The sequence below is a fragment of the Procambarus clarkii genome, chromosome 49 (genome assembly GCF_040958095.1).
Source record: "Procambarus clarkii isolate CNS0578487 chromosome 49, FALCON_Pclarkii_2.0, whole genome shotgun sequence".
NCBI classification, from domain to species: Eukaryota; Metazoa; Arthropoda; class Malacostraca; order Decapoda; family Cambaridae; genus Procambarus; species Procambarus clarkii.
The window spans coordinates 3048275-3068826 of NC_091198.1; positions in this window are offsets into that span (position 1 = coordinate 3048275).

Consider the following 20552-nt stretch of genomic DNA (forward strand, 5'->3'; position numbering starts at 1 on the left):
TATTTGAGTCAAAGTTTCAAAGAGAGGAGGGGTTTCCTACTTTTCCGTTTTTTTCGCTTCTGTTTTAGTGCACTGTTTTTAGTCTTCTTTAAATAACATTACCTTGGTGGTGGATGTAGATGCAGAATGTTCCCTAGTGTGTCCTATTCCTTAAGTGCTTTTCTAATCACAGTAGTCGCTATGGAATTTGCATCTAATGCAGCTGCTCTCGTTGGATTAATGTTGAGTTTGATGCGCAGGGCTTCAGTTGCTTCACATTCCAGTCGGTAATGCAATAGTGGTGCCTCTGCATCTGTTCCACAGATATGACACACTCTAACTATTGGGTTTATTACCTCCCAGCAGCACTTGTAACCAAGTCTGAGTCTATGTATGGCTGAGACAAGGAAGGCACGGGCATAAGGAAGGCAAGAGAAAGGTGAAGAGGAGGAGATGTTAGAGTAAAGTAAGAGCAAGGCGAAAGGTACGAATCAGATAGGTGTAATAAAGGGGTGTAAGGGGGGTAATAATAGGTTTAAGAATTGGAACGGAAGAAAAAGAGGAGAAAGAAAGAAAAAGGATGGGTAGGCTTATGTTAGGTCACGTTTGTTAGAAAGTTTAAAACATTTTAGTATATACTAGGAAAGGGAAGAGTCAACAGCACAAAGCGAGGACTAAAGCGTCTGTGAAGAGTAGAGGCAGGAAAGATTACTTTAGAAGACCAATCAATATGATGACAAGAATCCCTAACATGACATAAGATAGCATTGTTTGTGTCCGCAGACTTAACACTTCTTTTGTGTTCCATAAGTCTGTCATTAAGTGTATGGCCAGTTTCCCCAAAGTATTGGACAGGACAAGACGAACAGGAAATAGAGTAGACTCCAGTAGCATTAGAAGCAGGAGGAGAAGTGTGAACGAAATTGGTTCGAAGAATGTTAGTTTGTTGAAAGGCGAACTTTATGTCAAAAGGACGAAGGGTATTAGTAAGAGTTTTAAGTTCAGATATGGAGGGATGGCAGAGAACATTGCTAATAGTGTTGGAAGCCTGGGAAGTGGGAATATGCACAGTTGATAAAATGTAAGGGGTAACCAAGGCAAGAGAAAGATTTGTATATAAAGGAAATTTCAGAATCAATAAACTGAGGGTCACTGATGCATAGATCGCGGAGGAAGAGAGAGACGAGGACACTTTTCTTAACAGAAGGAGGATGGTAGGAAAAGAAGTGAAAGTACATAACACTATGCGTGAAAAACTTGATTTGAATTGTGATTTTTTATTGATTTGAAAATACATATAATTTTTTTATCCTTATTCCTCCCGTGATATTCTAATATTACGTCTGTCCACTTTAATTGAAAGTCTAGATGGGGTTTCCTGAGGAAGGATTTGCTTAGCTAACACGCTAAGGTGAGTACAACTAGGTGAGTACACACACACACACACACACACACACACACACACACACACACACACACACACACACACACACACACACACACACACACACACACAGGGACTTCGTGACAAATCGACAACATGGGTTCAGGGAGGGTAAATTTTGCCTGACTGGCTTAATAAAATTCTATGACCAGGTAACACAGATTAAGCAAGAAAGAGAGGGCTGGGCAGACTGCATTTTCTTGGATTGTCGGAAAGCCTTTGACACAGTACCGCATAAGAGGCTGGTACATAAGCTGAAGAGACAGGCAGGTGTAGCTGGTAAGGTGCTCCAGTGGATAAGGGAGTACCTAAGCAATAGGAAGCAGAGAGTTACGGTGAGGGGTGAGACCTCCGATTGGAGTGAAGTCACCAGTGGAGTCCCACAGGGCTCTGTACTCGGCCCTATCTTGTTTCTGATATATGTAAATGATCTCCCGGAGGGTATAGATTCATTTCTCTCAATGTTTGCGGACGATGCCAAAATTATAAGAAGGATTAGGACAGAAGAGGAATGTTTGAGGCTTCAAGAAGACCTAGACAAACTGCAGGAATGGTCGAACAAGTGGTTATTAGAGTTTAACCCAACCAAATGAAATATAATGATGATAAGTGCAGGGAGCAGGAGGCCAAATACAAGGTATTATCTGGGAGAGGAAATTCTTCAGGAGTCAGAGAAAGAAAAAGACTTGGGAGTTGATATCACACCAGACCTGTCTCCTGCAGCACATATCAAGAGGATAACATCAGCGGCATATGCCAGGCTGGCCAACATACGAACGGCATTCAGAAATTTGTGTTAAGAATCATTCAGAACCTTGTATACCACATATGTCAGGCCAATCCTGGAGTATGCAGCCCCAGCATGGAGTCCATATCTAGTCAAGGATAAGACTAAACTGGAAAAGGTTCAAAGATTTGCCACCAGACTAGTACCCGAGCTGAGAGGTATGAGCTACGAGGAGAGACTACGGGAATTAAACCTCACTTTGCTGGAAGACAGAAGAGTTAGGGGGGACATGATCACAACATTCAAGATTCTCAAGGGAATTGATAGGGTAGATAAAGACAGGCTATTTAACACAAGGGGCACACGCACAAGGGGACACAGGTGGAAACTGAGCGCCCAAATGAGCCACAGATATATTAGAAAGATCTTTTTTAGTGTCAGAGTGGTTGACAAATGGAATGCATTAGGAAGTGATGTGGTGGAGGCTGACTCCATACACAGTTTCAAATGTAGATATGACAGAGCCCGATAGGCTCAGGAATCTGTACACCTGTTGATTGACGGTTGAGAGGCGGGACCAAAGAGCCAGAGCTCAACCCCCGCAAGCACAACTAGGTGAGTACAACTAGGTGAGTACACACACACACACACACACACACACACACACACACACACACACACACACACACACACACACACACATACACACACACACATTTACGTACCAGACATATTTACGCACCAGTGAGACCAAAACATAGTTTTTGGTCATATAAAGGGTACAGCAACGCAGTGATAACGCAACATAGTGAATTCGTATAACGTTTGATAAGAAAAAAATTGAAAAAGAACGAGATTGTGGCAAGACGGTGGCACCAGAGGCCTGAGAAGGGAAGAGCTTGGACCACCACGTGGGAGGACCTCTGGCGGAGACGTCAACAATTAAGGCGGACATCGCTTCATAAATCACCTAATTGTGCTGTGGGATGCTTACTTGGAGGTGAGTGCCTCTCAAAGTCAGTCATACAAGGTGTACAGTGTTTTTTATATAGTAATTAGCTTTGAACATAAGTTAATTAAAATAAGAAAAAGTAGATCAAGAGCCTCAGCTTGGTACTAGTTACTCACACCTGTGTGTTACATTACACCGCCACTGACTAGACCTACCCCCCCCCCCTCCTCTTTTATAATATATAAATAAGAAAGAATTTGATAAAAAAAAAAATTAAAATCAGTGTTTTTTAAGAAACATGGTTATACATTTTAACCTTATTCCAGGACTTATTATTTTTATTATTATCGTATTAATTTCTGCATTGTCACTTATAAATTACTTTCAATGTTGCAACTAACCTGTCCCTTTTGTTACTTTAATCTGATACCATTTTGTGCCAATAACATTTTATTTACGAGATTTTGAAATGGTGCAGAACTATTTTGGTTACTAATCTCTTGCCAACAGTCTAATAATTGGGAGAATTTTAGGTGGAAATATCGTTAAAATTGTTCGTCCATACATAAGGAAGGTGTTTTTGGTAGAGAAGCGGAGTGTGACACAGGTTTTGGGGACATGTTGTACAGAAACAAAAAACGGTCTTTATGGTGAATGTTTATTCAGCCCGTCCTCTTGAGCATCCTCAACGTCAATAAACTCGTGAACTAAATTGCACGAAAATTACCTAATCTAAAATCAAAGAACAGAAAACGGGACCACATCAAGATTTTACGAGCAGCTATTACTGTTTAATTATATCAGTTTAGAATCTTTTGAGATTTATAAGTTAAGCTGGGATTTACTATTCAACAGGACGGGTTGTTCACACCCACACTACATCATTATATACGAATCAGCGAAAGTGATCCGTATGAAACATGTCCATGCAGTAGACAACCATCCTCGGTCATGACCCTGCAATAGGCAACCATCCTTGGTCATGATCAACATGACCCTGCAGTAGACAACCATCCTCGGTCATGACCAACATGACCCTGAAGTAGACAATCAATCTCATTCATGTCCCTGCAGTAGACATTTTGATATTTCTCTATATTATTGACACGTCTTTGTAAGACTGACAACTATCACTTCACAACTACAAATCCTTCCATGTAATGCCTGTTATTATAACATTAAAATGATGATAATGGCCCTTCAGGAACCGGTCCATAATATCTATGTATAATTAGTCAACAGTAAGGCCATATTATGACAAAGTTAATGTCATCATATTCTTTTTGCCTCCCGTTAATTATTAACACTATAGGTAAATATGATAATGTTTCCCTCTGGGGGTTGAAGCTTTTTAGCTATAAATGATTAAGCATGACACATTACTGAGCAATGTAACATGTGCAAATACATGTTTAATATGTGAAAGTTTAGCATATAAAATACGCAAATCCACCAGGAAAATGTTCCCTAACCTTCTAAAATAAACTATCTATTATCTTGTAAACAAAGTACAAATGAAATAGTATTTTTCTGTGAAGATAAATGTAGAACACAAAAAACTTACTACATTATAAACAATATTAGAATAAAATAAGAGGAAATTTTGAGAACACAACGCCAGAGAAGTCGAGGTTGCCACCGTATCAGCGACTTTGATTTATCACTGTTGAATGAATAACTCGGCACTCTCTCCAGAGTCAAAAAGCCTAAGGTTCATAATACGATAAATTTATGTTTATTCCCTTAAACATAACAAATAACAATCCCCCTTAAACAAGGTTCAAAATATTAATGAAAACATAGAAGAAACCATATCTAAACATCAGGCTTTACTTTCCTATTCGCAATGACTGATGACCTTTTGATAAATTTTTGTATAATAAGTAAGTATTAATATATAAACAAAAGATAAAGACGTACAGTTAAAGACGTACAGTTATATTTTTTATTCTCATTCCAGGAGTTATCATTATAGTATTAATTTCAGTTTTGCAACTTGTAAATGACTTAAAAAGTTGCACGCTACAACATCACTGTCGCTTTACTTACGTTTATCTGATACCATTTTGTGCCAATAGCATTTTATTAACGAAACATCTGAAATGCTGCAAAACTGTTTTGGCTGCTAATCTCGTGCCAACAGTTTAATAATTTTTAGGTTTTAGATGGAAATATAATTAATTTGTTTGTCCTCACAGGAAAGGTATATATTTACAATTTCTATTTTCTGTTTTTCTGCAGAATCGAACTGTTAGCTCCTGGACCACGCATATTTAACCAATCTATTTTTCCTCTTTTATATCTACTACTTATATTATATAAGATAAGATTACTGGACTAAATAAAAAGACGTAGAAATTATATGAAAGTTTACCATGGAAATAATAAGTCATTCTGGCAAGATTGGGGCATGGGGAAAAATACATCTAAGAATACAATAAGAACAATGTTGCTTCTCACACAATACAAACTATACACGTGACCTGGCTCGCATTGTATATCATAACAGGTTACCAAACTTTGTCCTGAAGAGATAATGCTAAAAGAACCAATGAATTATATTTCTCAAAAATATATAAATTACTTTGCACGACCGTCATTAATCACTCCCCTGCAACAATGCCTACTAGGCAATACTTTCAACTAAAACATGCATTATAATTTACTTCAGATAAACAATCCATAAGATCTATGCAGAATTAAACACCTGTAAGCCTATGTGATATTAACGCCTGTTAATACATGCCTTTCAATAATAATAAACACTAGAGTTAAATGATAATATTTTCCTCTGAGGATTGATACATTTCTTATCTATGAATAAATAGACATTGATATATTACTAAAAAAATTAATATGTACAAACATAAGATGAATTGGTAAAAGTTGAGCATTAGTTGAAATTACAAGGTTATCTCTGAATTACATTAATAATATTCAATCACTACTACCTATTCCATTAGTTGATATAAAATTTGTTTTTGTTAAAAATTTCCAAAACTTAAAAAGTAATTGTACAGTCCTATTTCAAAGTGACTGTTTACTTACAGTTGAATATATTAAAAATCATAATAGCATAAATGTCACTAAAAAGAATGAGACGCAAATTTTTTTTGTTACCTATCTGAAAAGATATTATTATCATTATTTTTATATAGTTTGACACATTACCTGTTACGTACATAAACTCTTGCCATATAATTACAAGATGTTTGGAATGATGCAGTGACTGTTTAAGCTGCCAAATTGATGCAAAAACTGATGTATAATTAGGCATATTTTGACGAAACGAGAATTTAAATATCTTTTTCTCTGTAAAGAGAACATGCATCTGGTAAAGAAGCTAAGTGAAGGTCATGTATTTTGTGGGCAATTAGAAGCTGAAGTATGGTAGTCATGAAAGCCCCTTAATTGTCCACCCCAGAGATTCCCAACCTGGGGTCCGCAAAAGTAGTACTGGGGGTCCACAAGTATGGTTCCCAATCTAGGGTCCGGCAAGGTGGTACTGGGGTCCACAAGCTCGGTTCTTAACCTGGGGTCTGGCAGGGTAGTACTGGGGTCCACAGGCTAGGTTCCCAACCTGGGGCTCACAAAGGTCAACCCGTTATCGCACTTTCGTACAGTCAATATTGACTTATTTAATTAGTGCATATGTGACATACTAATTTATTGGGAATATTTTAGTTTACCTTAAAAAGCTTCATAGAAAACACCGACCTTGCCTAACCTTCTTAGTATGTTAAGATAAGCATCTTATTTCTTCGTAATTACAATTATTACTTAACCTATACCTATAATAGGTTAAGTAATAATTGTAATTAAGATAATTAACCTATACCTATAATAGGTTAAGAAATAATTGTAATTTAGAAGCAATAAGATGCTTATCTTAACAAACTAAAAAGGTTAGGTAAGGTCGGTGTGTTCTATGAAGCTTTTCAAGGTAAACTAAAATCTTCACAATAAATTAGTATGTCACATATGCACTTATATGCACAATATTGACTGTACGAAACTGCGAGAACAGGCTGCAAAGTTAGTACTTGGGGTCGACAAGTTAGGTACAAAATTTCTAAGACGCTCCAGGGTCAAATATATAACTACTCACGATAAAGGCTGCTAAAGATAAACATTCAATATTTCATTTTTCTTGGTTGTAATATTATCAATTCCTGATGCCAACAGCAAGTGCATTGGAGATCCATTTTGCATGGATATGCAGATGTAAAATTTGAGCTGTAAATAAAAAAAGTCTTAATGAACTTTTGTACATCACAGAGGTAGAGTTTAATTTTGTTCAACTTGTCAGACTTTAGGTTGCAAGGGAAAAATGAATTGCCATAACTGTCATCCAAAGCATGGAGATATTTAATGCCATTCCTCACTACATATTTATGTGAGAAGACTTTCGCCCAGCTGTTTTATGTAAAACAGCTGGGAGAATTCTGCTTTTTTTCATTTTTGATTTTTAAGTAATATGTTGGCTAAATACATGTGTCCTATTTCTTCCTTAATTATTCCCAGAGATTCCTGCATTTTTTTTTTTTTTTGTAATTTACTCCTGATAGTGACTGTACCGTTGTATCTTCAGAGTTTGACTTGAGATGTATACTCATTTCAGTATTTAAAGCCGTCAGGTTAGCTATTAACGATGTGCTTACTCTTTTCATTGCTTTTAAATTTTGACGTTACAACATATTAGAGACCTTCTGATAGGCATTGTGGTGTCTTAGTTAATAGTTTATTGGCGGCTGGAATGGATGTCTCTGGTGAGGCTGACTTTACGTGTTGAGATGATGCTTATGTTTGTGCTCCCGTGTAGTACTGGGGTCCACTGCACATTCATGCAGATAGTGCAGGTCACTATCTGCAGTCATGACCAACACGACCCTGCAGTAGACAACCTCGGTAATGACCTACATAACCCTGCAGTAGACAACCATCCCCGGTCATGACCAACATGTCCCTGCAGTTGACAACCATCCCCGGTCATGACCAACATGACCCTGCAGTAGACAACCATCCCCGGTCATGACCAACATGACCCTGCAGTAGACAACCATCCCCGGTCATGACCAACATGACCCTGCAGTAAACAACCATCCTCGGTCATGACCAACATGACCCTGCAGTAGACAACCATCCCCGGTCATGACCAACATGTCCCTGCAGTAGACAACCATCCCCGGTCATGACCAACATGACCCTGCAGTAGACAACCATCCTCGGTCATGACCAACATGACCCTGCAGTAGACAACCATCCCCGGTCATGACTAACATGATCCTGCAGTAGACAACCATCCCCGGTCATGACCAACATGACCCTGCAGTAGACAACCATCCTCGGTCATGACCAACATGACCCTGCAGTAGATAACCATCCTCGGTCATGACCAACAAGTTGCTTCAGTAGACAACCATCCCCGGTCATGACTAACATGACCCTGCAGTAGACAACCATCCTCGGTCATGACCAACATGACCCTGCAGTAGACAACCATCCTCGGTCATGACCAACATGACCCTGCAGTAGATAACCATCCTCGGTCATGACCAACATGACCCTGCAGTAGACAACCATCCTCGGTCATGACCAACATGACCCTGCAGTAGACAACCATCCTCGGTCATGACCAACATGACCCTGCAGTAGATAACCATCCCCGGTCATGACCAACATGACCCTGCAGTAGACAACCATCCTCGGTCATGACCAACATGACCCTGCAGTAGACAACCATCCTCGGTCATGACCAACATGACCCTGCAGTAGACAACCATCCCCGGTCATGACTAACATGACCCTGCAGTAGACAACCATCCTCGGTCATGACCAACATGACCCTGCAGTAGACAACCATCCCCGGTCATGACTAACATGACCCTGCAGTAGACAACCATCCTCGGTCATGACCAACAAGTTGCTTCAGTAGACAACCATCCCCGGTCATGACTAACATGACCCTGCAGTAGATAACCATCCCCGGTCATGACTAACATGACCCTGCAGTAGACAACCATCCTCGGTCATGACCAACATGACCCTGCAGTAGACAACCATCCTCGGTCATGACTAACATGACCCTGCAGTAGACAACCATCCTCGGTCATGACCAACATGACCCTGCAGTAGACAACCATCCCCGGTCATGACCAACAAGTTGCTTCAGTAGACAACCATCCTCGGTCATGACCAACATGACCCTGCAGTAGACAACCATCCTCGGTCATGACCAACATGACCCTGCAGTAGATAACCATCCTCGGTCATGACCAACATGACCCTGCAGTAGACAACCATCCTCGGTCATGACCAACATGACCCTGCAGTAGACAACCATCCTCGGTCATGACCAACATGACCCTGCAGTAGACAACCATCCTCGGTCATGACCAACATGACCCTGCAGTAGACAACCATCCTCGGTCATGACCAACATGACCCTGCAGTAGATAACCATCCCCGGTCATGACCAACATGTCCCTGCAGAAGACAACCATCCCCGGTCATGACCAACAAGTTGCTTCAGTAGACAACCATCCTCGGTCATGACCAACATGACCCTGCAGTAGACAACCATCCTCGGTCATGACCAACATGACCCTGCAGTAGATAACCATCCTCGGTCATGACCAACATGACCCTGCAGTAGACAACCATCCTCGGTCATGACCAACATGACCCTGCAGTAGACAACCATCCTCGGTCATGACCAACATGACCCTGCAGTAGATAACCATCCCCGGTCATGACCAACATATCCCTGCAGTAGACAACCATCCCCGGTCATGACCAACATGTCCCTGCAGTAGACAACCATCCCCGGTCATGACCAACATATCCCTGCAGTAGACAACCATCCCCGGTCATGACCAACATATCCCTGCAGTAGACAACCATCCCCGGTCATGACCAACATGTCCCTGAAGTAAACAATCAACCTCATTCATGTCCCTGCAGTAGACATCTTAATATTCCTTTATATTATTGACACGTCTTTGTGAGACTGACAACCATCACTTCACAACCACAAATCCCTCCAGGTAATGCCTAGTATTATAGCATTAAAATGAATACAATGGTCCTTCAGGTACCAGTCCATAAATCTATGTATAATTAGTCAACAGTAAGGCCATATTATGACAAGGTTATTGTCATCATATTCTTCTTGCCTCCCGGTAATTATTAACACTATAGTAAATATGATAATGTTTCCCTCACGGTTGATGCTTTTTAGCTATAAATGATTAAGCTTGACACATTACTGAGCAAATTAAACATGTGCAAATACATGTTTAATATGTGAAAGTTTCGTATATAAAATACCCAACTCCACCTGTAAAATGTTCTTTCACCTGCTAAAATAAACTACCTATTATCTTGTACAACAAGGTACAAATAAAAAAATTTTTACTGTGATAATAAATGCCTATCGCGAAAATTTTGGGGACAACGCCAGAGAAGTGGAGATTGCTACCATATCAGCGATCTTGTCTCCTAACTCCCCTTGCCACTTCGGGGGGTAGGGGGAGGGGGGAATAGGGTGTTTAAGTAGCTTCAGGGAACCAATCCCGCCAGCCATAGGGCATGGCGAGAAGGCACCCCTAAGCATACTTAATACCCTATCAAAACACAAACTAAAATACACATAAATGGCAGATCTCATCACAACCCACAAGAGTTAAGATGATACTAATAACACAATAATAACCTGAAAAACAAACAAACATTAAATGAAAAATTCTTATGTATTTTTTTTTTTAATATGGGACACAGCACACACAGGTAGGGGTGCACAGTATATCATTAAAAAAGAACTAATGCTGAAGGCCAAAACAGCAAGCTGCCTAAGCGGCAGGATTGATGACTAGACGTGGGCATACATGGAAAACTAGACATAGTGGAAGCTCCTAACAAGGCCCCGGAGTGGGAGTGTTACAGACCCGAGCCCAGCGTCCGAGCACAGAGCAGTGACGACCGCGCCATCTGTGGGTCAGCTCCCGAAACCCCCTCCAAATGGACGACGCCATCTAGTGAGGACAAGATATACTGGCCGCAAGGGCTAGTTTCCCGTCCTAATCAGCTCGTGACGTAGCTGCTGCTGACCTCTGGTGAGGTGACGCTTAGACAGCAACGCCATCTATGGAGTGGATAGGTGGGCGTTTGCGTCTAAGCCTGTAAGTGAGGTGCCCTAGAGTGTCCCGAACCCTAATGACGTGTCTGATTACAGAGTCGACCTGGGACTGCTGAATCGGACGTTGGGGCAGTCTACCCAAGGCAGCCGTAGAACCTCCATGCCTTTGCTGATGAAGCTGTGAGTCACCCCCCCCCCCCCCACCGGATGAACACTGTTGTGTTAGCCTGCCTGTGAGGTGGCAGAACCAGGGATTGTCGTACCCGGGGCTGACTAGTGGAGAAGACTAACCACTGGGGTGTTGTGGTGAGGAGAGTGATCTGTGGAATCACACGAGGCTCCTGCCTAGGGCTCGCAACCCTTGTATCGGTCGTGGAGTGGCCTACGCAGTGTAGCTGATTGAAACCTGCCAGCTACAGGCTGGACTTGTGGTTGACGGCCTCCACGACAGTGCACCCAGTGGAACGGTGATTTGGCTGGCCTGTGGCCAGGGTAGACTCGTTACGAGAATCTAAGGATTAATCGAGAGGCCACGACAAGAGGACCAAGGGCTAAGCATCGTTGAGCACCGTGAAACGTCCTGAGTCTTCAGAGGAAGTCAAGGGATTATAAATAAGTGTAGTAATAGTAACAGCGTGTGACTGTTTATATATTTATTTATTGGTGGTGGTGAATATATATATTAAGCTTAAGTGCAGTTTTATCCCTTCCCCTTTAATTTACTTGCGTTATGGAGCACACCCCTTGAAAGCCACTACTAACTTGGGGCCGGATACCCAAACTCTATTAACAGCAGAGAAAGAACCCAGTTGCGACCCTAGAGGGCCGTAACAGGGAGGGATATCATGTATGCGGATGGGGGTCCCTCTGGCCGCCGCCTTACCCACTCGTGGGCTCCAGCCAGATCATCCACCCTCTTGTGAGTTATCAAAGTTATGTTGAGGGAATAGCTAGGCACTCTCTTTAGAGTCAAAACACAATAAATACGTAGAAAGTATTTAATTTCTGTTTAATTGCCTTAGACGGGATACAAACTTTTAAACCACGTGAAAACAGCAATAACGATAACTTGGCTTTACAGTCCTATTCGTAATGACTGCATTTTTTTTAAATATATTATAATATGTAAATATTAAAAAAAGTATTAAAATATATTGAATTATCATCATGGTTTTCAAAGGAATATAGTTATCCTTTTTTTTCTGTTAGGATATATTATTATGGTAATAATTTCTGCTTTGCCACTTCTAAATAACTTTAAATGTTGCAAGCTGCACCTACACTATTGCCTTAGTTACGTTTATCTGATACCATTTTCTGCCAATAGCATTTTATTTACAAAATGTTTGAAATGCTGTAGTGACTAAAATGTTTTGGTTGCCAATCTCTTGCCAACAGTTGAATAATTAGGAGTGTTTTACATGAAAATATAATTAAAATTGTTCGTCCATACACAAGGGTAGTAAGTAATTATCAAAAGAAGGCACCAAACCGGGAAGGCTATGTAGCACCATCAAATGTGCGGAATAATCAGAGGGCACTAAATATCACCAAGGATGTCAATACGAGAACAAAAACGCATAAGGCGAACAATATCAAAAGTATCCGAGTCACCAAGAATTCTATTGAGGGACAGGTGACCGCGAGTGGCAGTCGGAAAGCAAGACACACGCTCGTCCCGGAAGTCAGGACATTCAAGAAGGCCATGTACGACCGTAAGAGACACAATGCAATTAGGACAGTAAGGAGCAGGGCGGCGCTCCATCAAGTGACCATGTGTTAAGCGAGTATGGCCACTATGCAACCTCGCCAGAGCAGTTTCCCATTGCCGATTACGGTGGTAGGAGGATGGCCACGTGGATACACAACATTTAAGAGTAAGGAGTTTGTTACCAGTAACAGATGACCAAGAAGCCTGCCAACGGGTAAGGATGGAGGAATGGATAACTGGGTAAAAGTCGGAATATGGAATACCTTTACGAGAGATGGGACAAGAGCGGACAGCTTCCTTGGCAGCAGCATCCGCACGCTCATTTAAAGACACACCAATATGGCCGGGAACCCAACAAAACTCAACTGACTTAAACTTACTGTGAACAAGAAACAGCCAATGCTGGATCTCGACAACTACTGGATAAACCGGATTAAAGGACCCGAGAGCCATGAGGGCACTACGAGAGTCAACAACAACCACAAAGGAAGACTGACAACGAGAAAGCAGGAGACGAAGAGCATTGAGAATAGCATAAAGCTCCGCTGTAAAGATGCTAGTCTCCGGAGGTAAGCGACGTATATAAGTGCACTCAGGAAAAACAACAGAGTAGCCAACACCATCCGCAGATTTAGACCCATCTGTGAAGACAGAAACAAAGCGGGAGTGAGAAGAAAAGTGCTTAAGGAAAAGGCGTTTTAGAACCGTAGGAGGGGTAAAAGCTTTAGTGACGCGGGTCAAGGATGTACAAAACTGCGGAAGGGGGACTCTCCATGGGGGCAAAGAAGGAACAACACGAGGAGAAATATTAGAAACACGAACGGAGAGAGAATCCTGTTAGCGAGATAACCGGACAGAAAGAGGGAGGTGGTGAAGAGGAACAGGAACCGCAGGAGGGGTAAAAGTTAAAGCACGACAGAGGCGAGAGGAAGGATGTTGTAAGGACCGCGCAAGATAGCGAAGACAGTAGCGATCACGGCGGTCCTGGAGAGACAGGAAGCCAGTGTCAACATACAAGCTAAGGACGGGAGTCGAACGATAGGCACCAGAACTGAGGCGTAGCCCAGTATGGTGCAAAGCATCAAGATGGCGAAGAGCAGGAGAAGCAGACAAGTAAGCAGGGCAACCATAATCAAGCATATACAGGACGAGAGAGGAATGCAAAGCAAGGAGATTGCGCCTATCCGCTCCCAAAGAAGTATGGGACAATACTCGAAGGAGGGTAAGGGCCTTAGAGCACTCAACATGGAGGTAAGAGATATGGGGAGACCAAGACAAACGAGTGTCAAGGAATAACTCCAAAAGCTTCGCAGAATCTTTGTACTCAAGGGGATGACCATAAAGTGACAAAGAGGGACGAAGAACGAGCCGTTTCCGAGTAAAAGACATGGCACAAGTCTTAGAAGTAGAGAACTTGAAGCATTGATCGGTGGCCCAAGACGACACGGCATCAATCGCAAGTTGAAACCGGCGCTGAAGGAGAGGTGAGTCATCACCCTGACAGCAAAGGGTAAGATCATCGACATAGAGAGCGGAGAAGACACCTGAAGGAAGAGAGGAAAGAAGACCATTGAGGGCAACCAGAAAAAAAGTAGTGCTCAGAACACTACCCTGGGGCACACCTTCGTATTGCTGAAAAGAGGCAGAGAGAGCGGTACCAAGGCGCACCCGAAAGGAACGACGAGAGAGGAAGCTGCGGAGAAAGAGAGGGAGATGACCACGAAGACCAAAAGAATGAAGCTGGGATAGAATATGATATCGCCAAGTGGTGTCGTAAGCCTTTTCCAGGTCAAAAAGGACGGCAACAACGGAGGTCTTCGCAGCAAAAGCAGTACGAATATAGACCTCCAAGTTCACCAGGACATCTGTCGTGCTGCGGCATTTGCGGAAACTAAATTGAGAAGGGGAGAGGAGGTGATGGTGTTCCAGGAACCACATCAGACGAACGTTAACCATACGTTCAAAGAGTTTGCAGACACAACTTGTGAGGGCAATAGGGCGAAAGTCCTTAGGGGAAGTTCCCAGAGAACCTGGTTTGCGAACAGGGAGGACAACGGCATCGAGTCAGTCCTCAGGGACTAACGACGACTCCCAGATCCGATTATACAGACTCAGTAAATACTGAGACGTGCATGGAGGGAGATGGCGAAGCATCTCATAATGAATACCATCGGAGCCCGCCGCCATAGAACTGCAGAGGGCCAGGGCAGAACGAAGTTCAGAGAGAGAGAAGGGATCATTATAGGGAAGTCGAAGACGAGTGCAGAAATCTAAAGGACGAAACTCGAGGACAGGTTTACGAAGAAGGAAAGATTGGGGAAGATGAAGACCGGAGCTAACAGAAGAAAAGTGGGAACCCAGTTCGGTAGCGACCTGCAACGGGTCCGCCACAAGAGTACCACGGAGGTGAAGGACCGGGAAAACATCGGGAACGAACTTACCCGCTATCTTGTGGATACGCTTCCAGATCTGTGGCAGGGGAGTTTCAGACGTAATTGTGGAGACATAAGAAGCCCAACATTCGAGTTTAGCCATACGGATGGCCCTACGGGCAACCGCACTCGCTTTCCGAAAGAAAAGAAAAGAATCGGTCGTCTGCCTACGGCGGTGCCTCTTCCAGGCTGCACGCTTACAGCGGACAGACCGTGTCGTGACGCTGAACCCCGGTTCATTCCGAACACAGCAAATACACAACACATAACACCTTGCCTCAGCAACCGTTACTACCACCTATACTCCTACACACACCAGACCCTTGAGGCGTACCACTCGGTTTGTACTGGACACACAATGCATGAACATATGGAAGGTATTTAAAGGCCGTCGGGTTTTGTCATTTAATTACAAAGAATAGACTCTGACAAATAAATGCATATTAACATACTCTATTAGGTCAATACACTTCCAATACCCATAGACCACTTGACCTCCGCGATCACCACCCACACTCGTAACTTCCGCCTAAGTTCCTAATACGGAATGATTACTACAACGCTCCACACCCGGTTAGTCTTTCATTCAATACTCACATACTGCAGACTTAACTTCGTCACTAAGATCACATCAGGTTCTCGCATAGCTGTCTGCTACACTTCGCTGCTGCCGCAAACGGGGATCCAGAGGACTTGCCAGTTTAACTCCCACAATCAGACTGACTCCAGTCAACCACGGCCTCAAACATTTCACCACGCCTCTCAAGGAAGGTATAATCCGATTAACCTTATCCCTAGAGTGGTAACCTTGATCCTAGAAGCCTGACGAAGAATAATTCCTCTTTCCAGGAATTATTAATTTGGCTAAACAGCTTCGGTCTTAATCCATTGACCTTTCTTAGATATGTGATCCATAGTCTGTCTACTTACATGTACTTCCAATCATCATTCGTTAAGTGTTGTAGTAATGATCCTCTAGCTAATAATTCCTACTAACTGGTGGATTACAACACCACTCCCCTCCTTAAACACGCATATGTCCCCATATGCATCATTGCAATGGTTCCATTAATGCAAGGACCTGGAGGATGCACCCACCAAATGTGTACAACTAAAAAATCATCCAATAAGTTCATCATACACACGATGAAATAAATTAAAATTTTCCCCGACATGACTCACAACACTTCTCCAACATATACATTATATTCACATCATAGCACAGGCAAAATAGTCTGTAATAATTTTTCCCATCTCCAACAATGCACATATACCTAAACTGCTGACATATAATTACATACAAACATAACCATAAAATTACATTGACCAGAATGCTGGCACTTAAACAGAAATGACACTAGTCATTAATATATACACAACACATATATATCTAAGGTTCTTCATCCTTAGTAACAAGTTAATTATAATTTAACATCTTGCCCTGTACTGTTGACATAAAGGCTTACAATGATCACACAATGTTTCACTGGCCTCCTCCACAATTGGCAGCATCACTTCTCTTGTCTTCGTGTCCCATGGTTGCTAGGGCATAGATCCTCCATGACCCAGACAAAATCCAGGCTGTCCAGCCTGGTGAATGTTGTCAATGTCCCATCGTTGCTCTGAGCTAACGTGATCCTGGCCTCCAGAGCAACGGAGATTCCTACCCCAGGGTCATGTTCCCTTGGGTCTGTGCTGACGTCTCGTTCCAGGGCACCAATCCCAGAACGCTGTAGATCCCTCACAGCTCTCTGGTCTAGGCCCATCCACCCAGAGTGTGTCCACCTGTATTCACACCTTCCCGACCGCTGTACCTGCAAAATATTCCCTCGGAGCCCCCTGGCTCGATCCCATTATTACATAACCCCCTCGGCTCCTTACTCTCTCCCCGTATATAGCCTGAGCGCAGCTGCAACCATTGCAGCTGGCCCTTATCCCTGCTTTGATGTCAGGGGGCGAATTTCGCCTATAACGTCACGTTGGCTTCGCTTCTTCCCCCTTTTTTTCGAGAATAACTGAGTGTAGCCTCATAGCTTCCCTTCTACTCTACCTGAAGCTCTGTGACATGATCCCGGGGGACCTTCTCAAGCCTAACACTCAGTAATGGTGCCGATGAGGTAATATACAGTATATACATACACATACATTATCACAATAAATACCTCATTAAAATAATTTCACAACTAATGTCACTAAAGCATCATACTGCCACTGGCTCACTTCTAGCGAGATTCCTGTAACAACTTAATTAATGATAAATTAGTATATCTACTTGGCTCGCCCACTGCAACCACCAACACCTGAAATTTTGAAATTCTACATTATAATCTTATCCATAACACTTACCCACTCCGACACACCATCACCTCTGGTCAACCCAACCACTGATGACCTCATTATAACACCACGTCTCTCAACAGCCAGGCTCTGCGTCCTGACGCACCTGACCTCACTAAACCGATACTCACCGTACCCACCACCACCTGGCCTCCTGTGCCGCTATGTACTCCACAACACCACACTCCATACCAGGCGTCCAAACGCCACAACACTACACCACCCACTACACATGCTACTCTACACAACACTCTACACGCTAACCCACACTCTACAAAAAGACTACCATGCCCATGCACCACTCTACACCACACTCTACACACTACCCCACACTCTACAAAAACTACCATGCCCATGCACCACTCAACACCACACTCTACACACTACCCCACACTCTACAAAAACTACCATGCCCATGCACCACTCAACACCACACTCTACACACTACCCCACACTCTACAAAAACTACCATGCCCATGCACCACTCAACACCACACTCTACACACTACCCCACACTCTACAAAAACTACCATGGCCATGCACTACTCTACAGTACATACTATGCTCCTTCTGTGTTCATGACCCCACGAGAGCGGGTCGGATAGCGATGTGTCACCGTCGCCTGTGGACCTTGTTCCCGGTCCTGCGAAGGCTGTTCTGTGTTATCTACCCTTGATTGCCAACTCCTCGTACCCCTACCTGTGTTCTCAGCCGCTGGTGTGCTCTCCCCTGGCACACTCTCCGTAGGGTATGGCTCCTCACTTGCCTGACCGGTCAGTGTATAGACGCGGTCTGGGTGACAGAACACATGCCCTGTGTTTAGCACCTTAACCTTAACTTCTGCATTCTTTTTGCTAATTACCCGACATGGCCCCACAAACTTGGGTGCCAACTTACCTTCTGCCTGAGCGTGCATCTGCTTCACGAATACCCTAACACCTTCATTGATCACCTTTGCTTGGACCTTGTTCCGAGCATTATAATATGCCTCTGCTACCTCTGTCGACTTTCTTAAATGTAGTTTCACCAAGTCAAATGCCTTGGTTGCTCGCCTACAGACAACACTTTTGAAGTCTAACGCATAGCATGGCGGTTGCTTGCTTGTGAACGTCGTGAACGGAAGTCGGGGATCGAACCCATGCAACAAAAAATGCGGGGTTTCTCCCACCGACCTATTGAACGCCGTGTTGAGCGCCGACTCCACCATCGACAAACTCTGATCCCATGCAAGCACATCATCTGCAGCCAAATGCCGCAGAATACTGATTACTTCAGCATTGTGTCTTTCAACCAAACCATTCGCCGATGGTCGATATGCCAGCACTGGAGTATGTTTGAATTGATACACACTCGCGATGCTTTGAAATACTTGATTGATAAACTCTGACCCTTGGTCTGACACAACTTGTTGAGCCCCAAACCTGGTTAACACACTTTCCACCATGGCCTGGGTCACATCCTCTGCCGACTTAGAACGGAGTGCACTCACCACAGTGAACCGTGTGAGTGCATCCACTGCTACAAATATGTACCTCGCCCCTGAATGAGCTTGTGGTAGCGGCCCAATGAGATCTATGTGTACTCTCTCGAAGGGAGTACTCACCTCCGGCCACCTACGCAAAGGTTCCGCCCCCAACCTATGTGCCTTGTACCTCAGACAACTGTCACAAGAGGCTACATAGACCTTGATATCTTTACCCATGGATGGCCAATAGAACCTTTGACGTGCCCTCTGCAACGTCTTGGACTCCCCTCCATGGCCTGCTGCTGGGATGTTATGACACAGATACATTGCAGTCCTCTGGAACTCCGGTGTCAAGACTGCCTGGTATACTGGTTCAGACCGTATACCCGAGACCCTACCAAGATGATACAACACCTCATCTTCAACCACAAACTCATCCACTGGTGCTGGAAGTGACTTCCTCAACTCCGCATGCTGACCCCTCAAAAACTTCCTTACCTCCCCCCACAGGGGGTGACCTTCCTGACTCCGTAACAACTCCCTCACATTCCACGACACATCTTCCTCCCCCCTTTCACTCACCACTGCTACATTGTGACACCTTGACAACGCGTCAGCGACCACATTGCTTTTCCCTGGTACATGTTCAAAGTTTGTAATGCTAAACTCTGAGAGCGAGGTAACCCACCGTGCCAGCCGCTGACAAGGCTCCTTGGACTCGAACACATACTTAAGGGGTTTGTTATCGCTTCTGAGCCAAATTTCATGTCCAAGCAAGATGTACCGATTCCGTTGTAATATGAATGTGATCGCAAGCGCTTCCCTCTCAATCGTACTATAGTTCCTCTCTGCAGGACATAGTACTCGTGAACAAAATGCAATGGGACGCTCCCGTCCTCGCTCATCCACCTGAGCTACCACACCACCTATCGCTGCTCCAGAAGCATCCGCATACACCAGAAATGGTTTGCTAAAATCTGGGTGCGCCAAGATACTGCGAGAGCTGACAGCAGCCCTCAGTACCTGGAACGCCTGTTGTTGTTCCTTCCCCCACACGAACTCTGCAAGTCCACTGATCTGATGTAATGGTCTTGCAATTTTTGAAAAATCTTTAATAAATCGCCGATAATAGCTACCCAACCCCAGGAAAGATTTACACTCTTTCTTGTTCTGTGGAACTGGGAACTCTTGAATATCCCTGGTTTTATCTGGCAATGGACTGATACCCATCCGGCCCACTGTATGACCCAGGAATGTTACCGATTCTCCAAAAAAACTGCATTTTTCGAAATTCACTTTGAGGTTGTGTGACCTCAGTCTTAGCAAGAGTTTCCTCAAATTATGCATGTGCTCCTCTAATGACTTTCC